The sequence below is a fragment of the Coenobita brevimanus genome, chromosome 104, assembly GCF_032717465.1.
Source record: "Coenobita brevimanus isolate Jiangsu-jjx chromosome 104, ASM3271746v2, whole genome shotgun sequence".
Classification (NCBI taxonomy): Eukaryota; Metazoa; Arthropoda; class Malacostraca; order Decapoda; family Coenobitidae; genus Coenobita; species Coenobita brevimanus.
Genome location: NC_137057.1, coordinates 16972509 through 16982394, shown reverse-complemented (window position 1 = coordinate 16982394; position 9886 = coordinate 16972509). Strand labels below are relative to the sequence as shown.

General features: G+C 46.5%; 1 pseudogene; it reads right to left on the bottom strand.

Moving 5' to 3' along the window:
* Window positions 1–2199: 2199 nt before the first annotated feature.
* On the bottom strand, window positions 2200–2314 carry LOC145416203 (5S ribosomal RNA; annotated as a pseudogene).
* Between the last annotated feature and the right edge of the window lie 7572 nt (window positions 2315–9886).

Sequence of the window (9886 nt, the reverse complement as noted above, 5' to 3'; positions counted from 1 at the left end):
TCACCCTTCAGTTAGCGGTAGGGGGGTCAGTGTCAGGTGGGTCCTATAACATGCCTCAGTACATCAGGGGGGTCACCCATCAGTTAGCGGTAGTGGGGTCAGTGTCAGGTGGGTCCTATAACATGCCTCAGTACATCAGGGGGTCACCCTTCAGTTAGCGGTAGGGGGTCATTGTCAGGTGGGTCCTATAACATGCCTCAGTACATCAGGGGGTCACCCTTCAGTTAGCGGTAGGGGGGTCAGTGTCAGGTGGGTCCTATAACATGCCTCAGTACATCAGGGGGTCACCCTTCAGTTAGCGGTAGGGGGCCAGTGTCAGGTGGGTCCTATAACATGCCTCAGTACATCAGGGGGGTCACCCTTCAGTTAGCGGTAGGGGGGTCAGTGTCAGGTGGGTCCTATAACATGCCTCAGTACATCAGGGGGGTCACCCTTCAGTTAGCGGTAGGGGGGTCAGTGTCAGGTGGGTCCTATAACATGCCTCAGTACATCAGGGGGGTCACCCTTCAGTTAGCGGTAGGGGGGTCAGTGTCAGGTGGGTCCTATAACATGCCTCAGTACATCAGGGGGTCACCCTTCAGTTAGCGGTAGGGGGTCAGTGTCAGGTGGGTCCTATAACATGCCTCAGTACATCAGGGGGTCACCCTTCAGTTAGCGGTAGGGGGTCAGTGTCAGGTGGGTCCTATAACATGCCTCAGTACATCAGGGGGTCACCTCCCAGTTAGCGGTAGGGGGTCAGTGTCAGGTGGGTCCTATAACATGCCTCAGTACATCAGGGGGTCACCCTTCAGTTAGCGGTAGGGGGTCAGTGTCAGGTGGGTCCTATAACATGCCTCAGTACATCAGGGGGTCACCCTTCAGTTAGCGGTAGGGGGTCAGTGTCAGGTGGGTCCTATAACATGCCTCAGTACATCAGGGGGGTCACCCTTCAGTTAGCGGTAGGGGGGTCAGTGTCAGGTGGGTCCTATAACATACCCCAGTACATCAGGAGGGTCACCTCCCAGTTAGCGGTAGGGGGGTCAGTGTCAGGTGGGTCCTATAACATGCCTCAGTACATCAGGGGGTCACCTCCCAGTTAGCGGTAGGGGGGTCAGTGTCAGGTGGGTCCTATAACATGCCTCAGTACATCAGGGGGGTCACCCTTCAGTTAGCGGTAGGGGGGTCAGTGTCAGGTGGGTCCTATAACATGCCTCAGTACATCAGGGGGGTCACCCTTCAGTTAGCGGTAGGGGGGTCAGTGTCAGGTGGGTCCTATAACATACCCCAGTACATCAGGAGGGTCACCTCCCAGTTAGCGGTAGGGGGGTCAGTGTCAGGTGGGTCCTATAACATGCCTCAGTACATCAGGGGGTCACCTCCCAGTTAGCGGTAGGGGGGTCAGTGTCAGGTGGGTCCTATAACATGCCTCAGTACATCAGGGGGTCACCTCCCAGTTAGCGGTAGGGGGGTCAGTGTCAGGTGGGTCCTATAACATGCCTCAGTACATCAGGGGCGTCACTCCCCAGTTAGCGGTAGGGGGGTCAGTGTCAGGTGGGTCCTATAACATGCCTCAGTACATCAGGGGCGTCACCCCCAGTTAGCGGTAGGGGGGTCAGTGTCAGGTGGGTCCTATAACATGCCTCAGTACATCAGGGGCGTCACCCCCCAGTTAGCGGTAGGGGGGTCAGTGTCAGGTGGGTCGGGCCTAAAATTTCAAATGGGCATAAAATCGTCCATTTTCACCCGATTTACTCCAAATTTGATATGTGACATCTTTGACTAGATATCCTGTTGTGTTTATACGTCACCACTAAAATGACTGCCGGGGACGGGTTTGCTGGGCCTTGGCACCGCTTCTTGTTTCACTTTGACTTGGGCTAGATTTTTGTCCTTTTGCTGCTTATTTCACGTAGCTCAGTGGCAGAAAAAAACAATACTACGGCTCTACATCCCCTTCATAGCACTTCCTCGTGACTAGCATCGTATTCTAATATTAGTCTATTTTTACAACACCTAACTGAGGCTGGATAGATGGCAGTTTTAGGCCAGGTTAGAATAAAAAGAGTATAGTTCATCTCTCTCGTAAATACTCATGTTGACATTTTCATTCATTCATTGCCAGACGCCATGTATCCCAATCGGGGTGGCCAATGGCTTAGAGTTAATTGTTTTACAGGGAGGGGCACTAATCCTCCAACAACCCCACTTGACACATAGGGATGCCAACAGCATCTGGTGTTCCCAGGCGGTCACCCATCCAAGTACTAACCAGACCCAACGTTGCTTAACTTCGCTGATCGGACGGGAAGCGGTGTACTCAACGTGGCATGTTGACGTACTTTATAAAAAGCCTTCAACCTTTTCAATTCAGTGGCGTCTTTTTTTCTTTTCATCTTGTTGTACTGGGTGGGGGCGCTCACCATCCACTCACTCGATGTAGTGATGTCTGCAGATGGCTGAACGGTGAATGACAATTGGTAGGTGTTGGTGGCCATCATCCACGCACTTGATGCAGTGCTGTCTACTTCTTCCTTCATCTTCTGCCCTCCTCTCTTCCTCCTCCTCCTTTTCCCTCTTGCCATTTGTTTATCTTTTCCCCTCTGTCTATGGTGGTTTTACCCTGCCTGACAACCCTAAATACCGTAACCCAGGAAGCCATTCGCGGGGTGAAGTGGAGCCTAATGTGGTGCCTCTGTGAACTGAATGGAGACGCAAATACAGCATCCACCCAGGAACCAAACCTCCACATTTTTCCCCTCTTACTGTAAGGCATCATCGGTACAGTGCTTAGGATGGCCCTACAGTGGCGGTTTCTTGCGTGTGGTTGATGGTTCTGCTCGGCCAGAGAGACTGGGGTTGATTAACAGCAACAAGTCAGTTGGTTTCCTGGAATCCAGGAAACCATTTACAATCTGTGTGGTAGCCATTTAACATGACGCCTGGTGGTGTAGTGGGGTAAGGCACTTCAATTGGTCGTAGCCTGTAAGAGTTTCCATCTGAGAGGTGGTCGGGGTTTATTGCTTTCATAGTGTCACATAGGGGCGAGTGAGGCTGGTCACCCTTGCCTTAAATGTCGGGACTGAGTAGCCTAGCCCCGGGTGCCACGCTGCTGATTGTGTGAAAAATGAATGATGGATGGGGGGATGGATGCAGCAGACGTCACACTATTTTATACTTTTTCATCTTTTTGTTGGCCAGATTTCTTGCTGCTGATGAAATTCGTCTGTTGTCAGCTTAAATATACTTCCTTGGTGTACTGTAGTCTATTTGATTGACCTGTGCAGCTGAGATGTATGGGGCAAGTAGGGTGTGTTTGATTCGCGGCTGCTGATTGGCCGCTGATGATGTCATTGAAGTAAATGCAGGCATGTATTGTAGTGCTACATGCGGACGTAGGTGTACACCGTGGGTGGATGCAGTGCAACATGCGGACGTAGGTGTACACCGTGGGTGGATGTAGTGCAACATGCGGACGTGGGTGTACACCGTGGGTGGATGCAGTGCAACATGCGGACGTGGGTGTACACCGTGGGTGGATGCAATGCAACATGCGGACGTGGGTGTACACCGTGGGTGGATGCAGTGCAACATGCGGACGTGGGTGTACACCGTGGGTGGATGCAATGCAACATGCGGACGTGGGTGTACACCGTGGGTGGATGCAGTGCAACATGCGGACGTGGGTGTACACCGTGGGTGGATGCAATGCAACATGCGGACGTGGGTGTACACCGTGGGTGGATGCAGTGCAACATGCGGACGTGGGTGTACACCGTGGGTGGATGCAGTGCAACATGCGGACGTGGGTGTACACCGTGGGTGGATGCAGTGCAAGATGCGGACGTAGGTGTACACCGTGGGTGGATGCAGTGTAACATGCGGACGTGGGTGTACACCATGGGTGGATGCAGTGCAACATGCGGACGTGGGTGTACACCGTGGGTGGATGCAGTGCAACATGCGGACGTGGGTGTACACCATGGGTGGATGCAGTGCAACATGCGGACGTGGGTGTACACCATGGGTGGATGCAGTGCAACATGCGGACGTGGGTGTACACCGTGGGTGGATGCAGTGCAACATGCGGACGTGGGTGTACACCATGGGTGGATAATTTACTACAAACGTCACTCATCGTTTTATAAAACTTTATAATCAAGTTTAATTTTCTTTGACAACACTAAACTTTTAAAGCTAATTATGACCTGTTTAGCTTCGGAAATTATTCCATATTCAAACTGGCTGCTTATATTGCAGGCAGTTAAAATATATAAACATATATGTGTCCAAAAGAAGAAGAGCTGTAGATTCAAATCATCGGTGGCTTATCAGTAGGCGTGAATCAAACACCCTACTCGTCCCATACATCTCAGCTGCACAGGTCAGTCAAATAGGGTATAACAGGCAAGAATAAGTTACTGGAGACAGTTTTTGAGACCCTTCACTATAGTCCTCTCACCTTAACTTGGCCAGGCTTCTCGTCCTATTGCAGCTTATTATTATTATTATTATTTTTTTGAGAAAAAGACTATACTACGGCTCTTAATCCTTGCATAACACTTCTTTGTGACTAGCATAATATCCTAGTGTCAATCTCCTCTTACAGGTCAGTAGACAAGATGAAATGATGGTAGTCTTAGGCCAGGTGGGAGTGAAAGGAGTATTGTTTGACTTCTCTTAGTTGTAAAATGAAAATAAATGTCTTCCGGTGTTAGATTTGCAGTAGTGTTAATAGTCCATATGAGAGAGGGGGGGTGTAAGCTGGGGAGAGGGCAGCTAAAAGGCGGGGGACAGGGCGACATGGAGGCTATTTGTTTGTGGCTACCCCTTACGGGATTAAGGCGTGCGAGAACAGATGGAGGGATAGATTAATAGCCCAAAGGATTGTCTGAAAGTTGAATTACTGGAGTGTAGGTTAACGTTGTCCCTATCCTGCAGTTTACCATCCTCATTTCGGGGGATAGGGAGGGAGCCGAGGGACGTTTGTATAACCGGACAGCTCCCCCGCCCGGTTATATCAGTGCCACCACGTGAAGGCTTCCCTCCCCAGCATATGATTTTAGATATGATACGCAAGGCAATGAAAGTAGTGACATGGCTGTGAGATCACCCCCACCATCACCACCAAAGTCACCACCCCCCCTCCACAACCCCCCCTCCCCCTTCCCCCCTACCATCACCACCCATACTACCACCACCACCACCACCACCATTTCCCCCCCCCCTCCAACCTCCCTCCAAACCATCACTTCACCCTACCCTCCTTATCCCACCACCACTCCTAGCATCACCCCCACCACCCAAAACCACCACCACCCACTGCCACCACCACCACCACCACCACCACCACACCAACCACACCTTAAGTGGTATGAAAATGTCTGTCTGTTCTGTCTGAAGGAGGAAATGCTGAGAATGGCTTTTAAAAAATATTCTCAGTTGATCTTTTATTAAGCTTAAAAAAATATATATATATGATTCGCTCTCAGTGGAATTAAAGTGTGTGCCCTTAATCTGAGTAGGATAAGAGAGTTCTCCTCGTCATTAAAGGGGTATTGATGATTATGTTGAAATTTTCGGACGTTATTGTTATTATTATTATTATTATCATTATTATTATTATTATTATTTGTTATTATTGTTGTTGTTATTATTATTATTATTATTATTATTATCATTATCATTATTGTCATCATCATCATTATTATTATCATTATTATTATTATTATTATTATTATTATTATTATTATATTATCATTCTTATTATTATCATTTTTATCAGTATTATAATTATTATTATTATTATTATTATTATTATTATTATTATTACTACTACTGCTACTACTACTACTACTACTACTACTACTACTACTATTACTACTACTACTACTACTTCTACTACTACTACAACTACTACTATTACTACTCACTCACTCACTCAGAAAAATAAATCATACGGTGTTAGTCGAATATAATGCTAGAGTTATTCCCACCATCAGAGGGTTAAGGGGGCCATTATTAACACTCTCAGGCTCCTTGAACTTAATCTCGCTTTAATTCCTTCACTTGGCCCAGATTTTCGTCCTTTTGCAGCTAATTTCACGTAGGTCAGAGGCAGGTAAAAAAAAAAAACAGTGCTACGGCTCCACTCCCTTCCCGTAGCACTTCTTCGTGACTAGCATCGTATCCCTGTATTCATCTACTGTATTCTCGTCAGGTAAGGCAACTCTCTAACACCTCTTCCTAAGCGATTTATTTCTTTGCTCTCCTCGTATGCGTTCTATAAAGGATTCTGATTCTCCGTGTTCTTCATAAATAACGTGCCAAATTACATCAACCGGCCATATCCAAAAATAAATCGCTAAGGAAGAGGTGTTAGGGAGATAGTACGTGTCCCTATCATGCTGTTCCTGCCACTGAGCTACGTGAAATAAGCCGAAAAAGGACGATAATCTAGGCCAGTTTAATTTGACAGGACTATAGCCATCAATCCCTCATCCAGCCTGCTTTTGTACCACCAGGAGAGTAGGGACCCTGGGCTAGGCTACTTAGTCCATACATTTAAGGCAAGACCAGCCTCACACGCCCCTGAGTGGCATTATGTGAGAAGTAAACCCCAACCACGCCTCAGATGGAAACCCCCATTACAGGCTCCATCCGGTTGGAACCCTAACCCACTAGACCACCAGGCGACACTTGGCTCTATGGTTACCACCCAGCGTAGTAAATGGTTTGCTGAGTTGCAGGAAACCATTTGGCATGTCAATCAGTGCAGAATCACCTGAAGACAGTGCTACATCGAGTGAGTGGATGATGGACGCCCCCACCAACCACAAAACAGGACTACGGAAAATAAAAAAGTGTCTGGAATAACTGAAATGTAACTAAATATTTTTATCTATCTATCTATTGCCAGACGCTTTAATCCAGGAAGGGGTGGCCACAAACAAATCTCCTCCATGTCACGCTGTCCCCCTCCATTTCACTGCCCTGCTCCCAGCTCACACCCCCCCTTCTCTCATATTTCTCTCTACTGCATCCCTCCATCTCATCCTTGGCCTCCCCCTCCCTCTCCCCCCTCCACCTCACTCACACACACTCTCCTCGTCAGTCTCTCACTCTCCCTCCTCTCCACATGGCCAAACTAAATATTATGAGTTGGAAATTGATACGATATGGACTGAATGGGAGTGACCTAATTGAACCTAATTAACATATGGCCCTAATTAGACCTGCGGAAACCTCATGTGTACCTGGGACGACTTATACAGCTTTACCAGTCACTACCCTGCCTGATTTTCTACTTCCCTTAACCCTGGTCTTGCCTGATAGTGTCTTATTTCGCCTCCATCGAGTGCGTGGATGGTTAATAATTTCATGGGAGGCAGAATGTGTGCGCCTTGGTAAAAAAAAATATATATGGAGCGCAGTATACACACCACCCTATGTGTAGTTTGACCCCCATTATTATTATTATTATTATTATTATTATTATTATTATTATTATTATTATTATTATTATTATTATTATTACTATTATTATTATTATTATTATTATTATTATTATTATTAGTAGTAGTAGTAGTAGTAGTGGTATTTGTATAATTTCGGGTCAGTGGTGTTTTTGCTGATTCTCGTCTTCCAACCCTCTCTCGCTTTCCCTCCTACTCTCCCTTTCAGTCTCTCTCTCCCTCTTTCTCCTTCCCACTCTCCTTTTCTCTCTTTCTTTCTTTCTTTCTCCTTTTCTCTTTTATCTTTCTCCACGTCTTTCCTTTCTTTCCTCTCTCTTTCTTTCTCGCCTCCTTTTCTCTCCTCTCTTCTCTTCTCCTTCCTTCTCTCTTTCGTACTTTCTCTTACCTTCCTCTTGTCTTCCCTTCCTCCTCCCCTCTCACCTTCTCTCTTCTCCCCTATCATTCTTTCCTTCTTTTTCTTCCCTTCCTCCTCCCCTCTCTGCTTTCCTCTTCACCCCTCTTTCCATTGTTCTTTCCTTCCTCTCTCCCTTTCACACCGTCCCTCCTCCTCTCTCCTTCTCTCTTCTCCCCTATCATTCTTTCCTCTTCTTTCTTCCCTTCCTCCTCCCCTCTCTGCTTTCCTCATCACCCCTCTTTCCATTGTTCTTTTTCTCTCCCTTTCACATCGCCTGTCCTCCTCTCTCCTTCCTCCTCTTCCAAATCCTCAATTTCTGTGTCTTAGCCTCTTACCATCTCCCTTACCATTCACTCCCTCGCTCCCTCACCCTTTACATGTGTTCCCCCTTAATTCCACACAGTTAGAGAGAAGCTGTATGAGAGGTGGTTGAAGGGAGGAGAAGGGGAAGACCAAGGACGTGTGGAGAGATGGGGGCCTACTAGGAAGAAAAAATATTCTGAAGGGATGGTTGAAATGTAAGGATGGAAACAAATAGATGAAACACACACACACACACACACACACACACACACACACACACACACACACACACACACACACACACACACACACACACACACACGCACAGAAACAAGAGAGCGTGTGGAATGGGGGAAATTTAGAGTACGCTTTATTACATTCTACACTGTACTCACAAAACATGTGTCTAGTGGAATGCATTAATAGGTATAGAACTCTGCATCTCCTCTCACCCAATAATCTCTCCCTTCTGTCCCTTTTTATCTCTTGCATTCGCACGTCTTCCACCCCTAGATCTAAACAATTATTTTTTAACATTTTGGTCCAGTTTATGATCATTTTGTGAAAACAAGCTACCAAATAAACTGTATGATAATCGCTGTCCCAATGACTGATACAATATACGTAAAATGCGTAAGTGAAATGGGTCAGCACAAATCAGTGGAGTTTTGCGTATGTGAAATGGGGCAGCACAAATCCGTGGAGTTTAGCGTCTTCTGAGAGGAGGTCTGAGTGTTGGAGGATGTATTTTAGGCTGTATCTTATGTACTGTAGCACGAATGATGCTCTAAGGATCAAAAGACGCCTCCTTGGTTGTTATGAAACGTTTTGGTGCGTAACAGGCTCGTGTATACCTTTTCATTTTTGAGTTACGGCTGACGAAGAAAGAAAGCAAGGAGAAGAAGAAAGCAGAACAAAGCTAATATATTTGCGACCCTGTTTCGCGACTCCTACGAAGGTTGGCTGGAATCTGTCGTTGCTGAGTAGGGACAGTTTTGCTTGAAGGTCATTTTTGCCAATGCCATCCATTACATGAGAGAGAGAGAGAGAGAGAGAGAGAGAGAGAGAGAGAGAGAGAGAGAGAGAGAGAGAGAGAGAGAGAGAGAGAGAGAGTACACCTTATGAAGAAAGAGAGTACACCTTATGAAGGCACTTAGAGAGAGAGAGAGAGAGAGAGAGAGAGAGAGAGAGAGAGAGAGAGAGAGAGAGAGAGAGAGAGAGAGAGAGAGAGAGAGAGAGAGAGAGAGAGAGAGAGAGAGAGAGTACATTTTATCAAAACACTATGAGCGGCAGGGTTAGCAATGAGTCCAAAAATTTCTCCTAGAAGATCAGTATTAAGGAGGAGAAAGAAACTGGAATAAATGTAACGGAATGGGCAAAACGGGTAGGGATGGCAGGGGGGGGGTCAGGAGAGGGGGAGTACACCCTACCAAGATGTGCATTTCGGAATGGCTGGTGTGGTCGTGGCAATAACATTAAAACTTCCTCCAACAACAACACACAAGTAAGCACAGGAAACTCTCACAGCGCATGTAAAAAGATATATATATTTTGAGAAAAATATAATGGACTGATTGATAAACATACAATTATATAGCAACGAAATATGGTTTAGATTTGTTGCCATTCAGACATTAAAATCAAATCAGAGATAACAAACAGCAAGAGCTATTTCAGTTACATCAGTGATAGATAGATAGATAGATAGATAGATAGACAGAGGTAATAGATAGGCAGG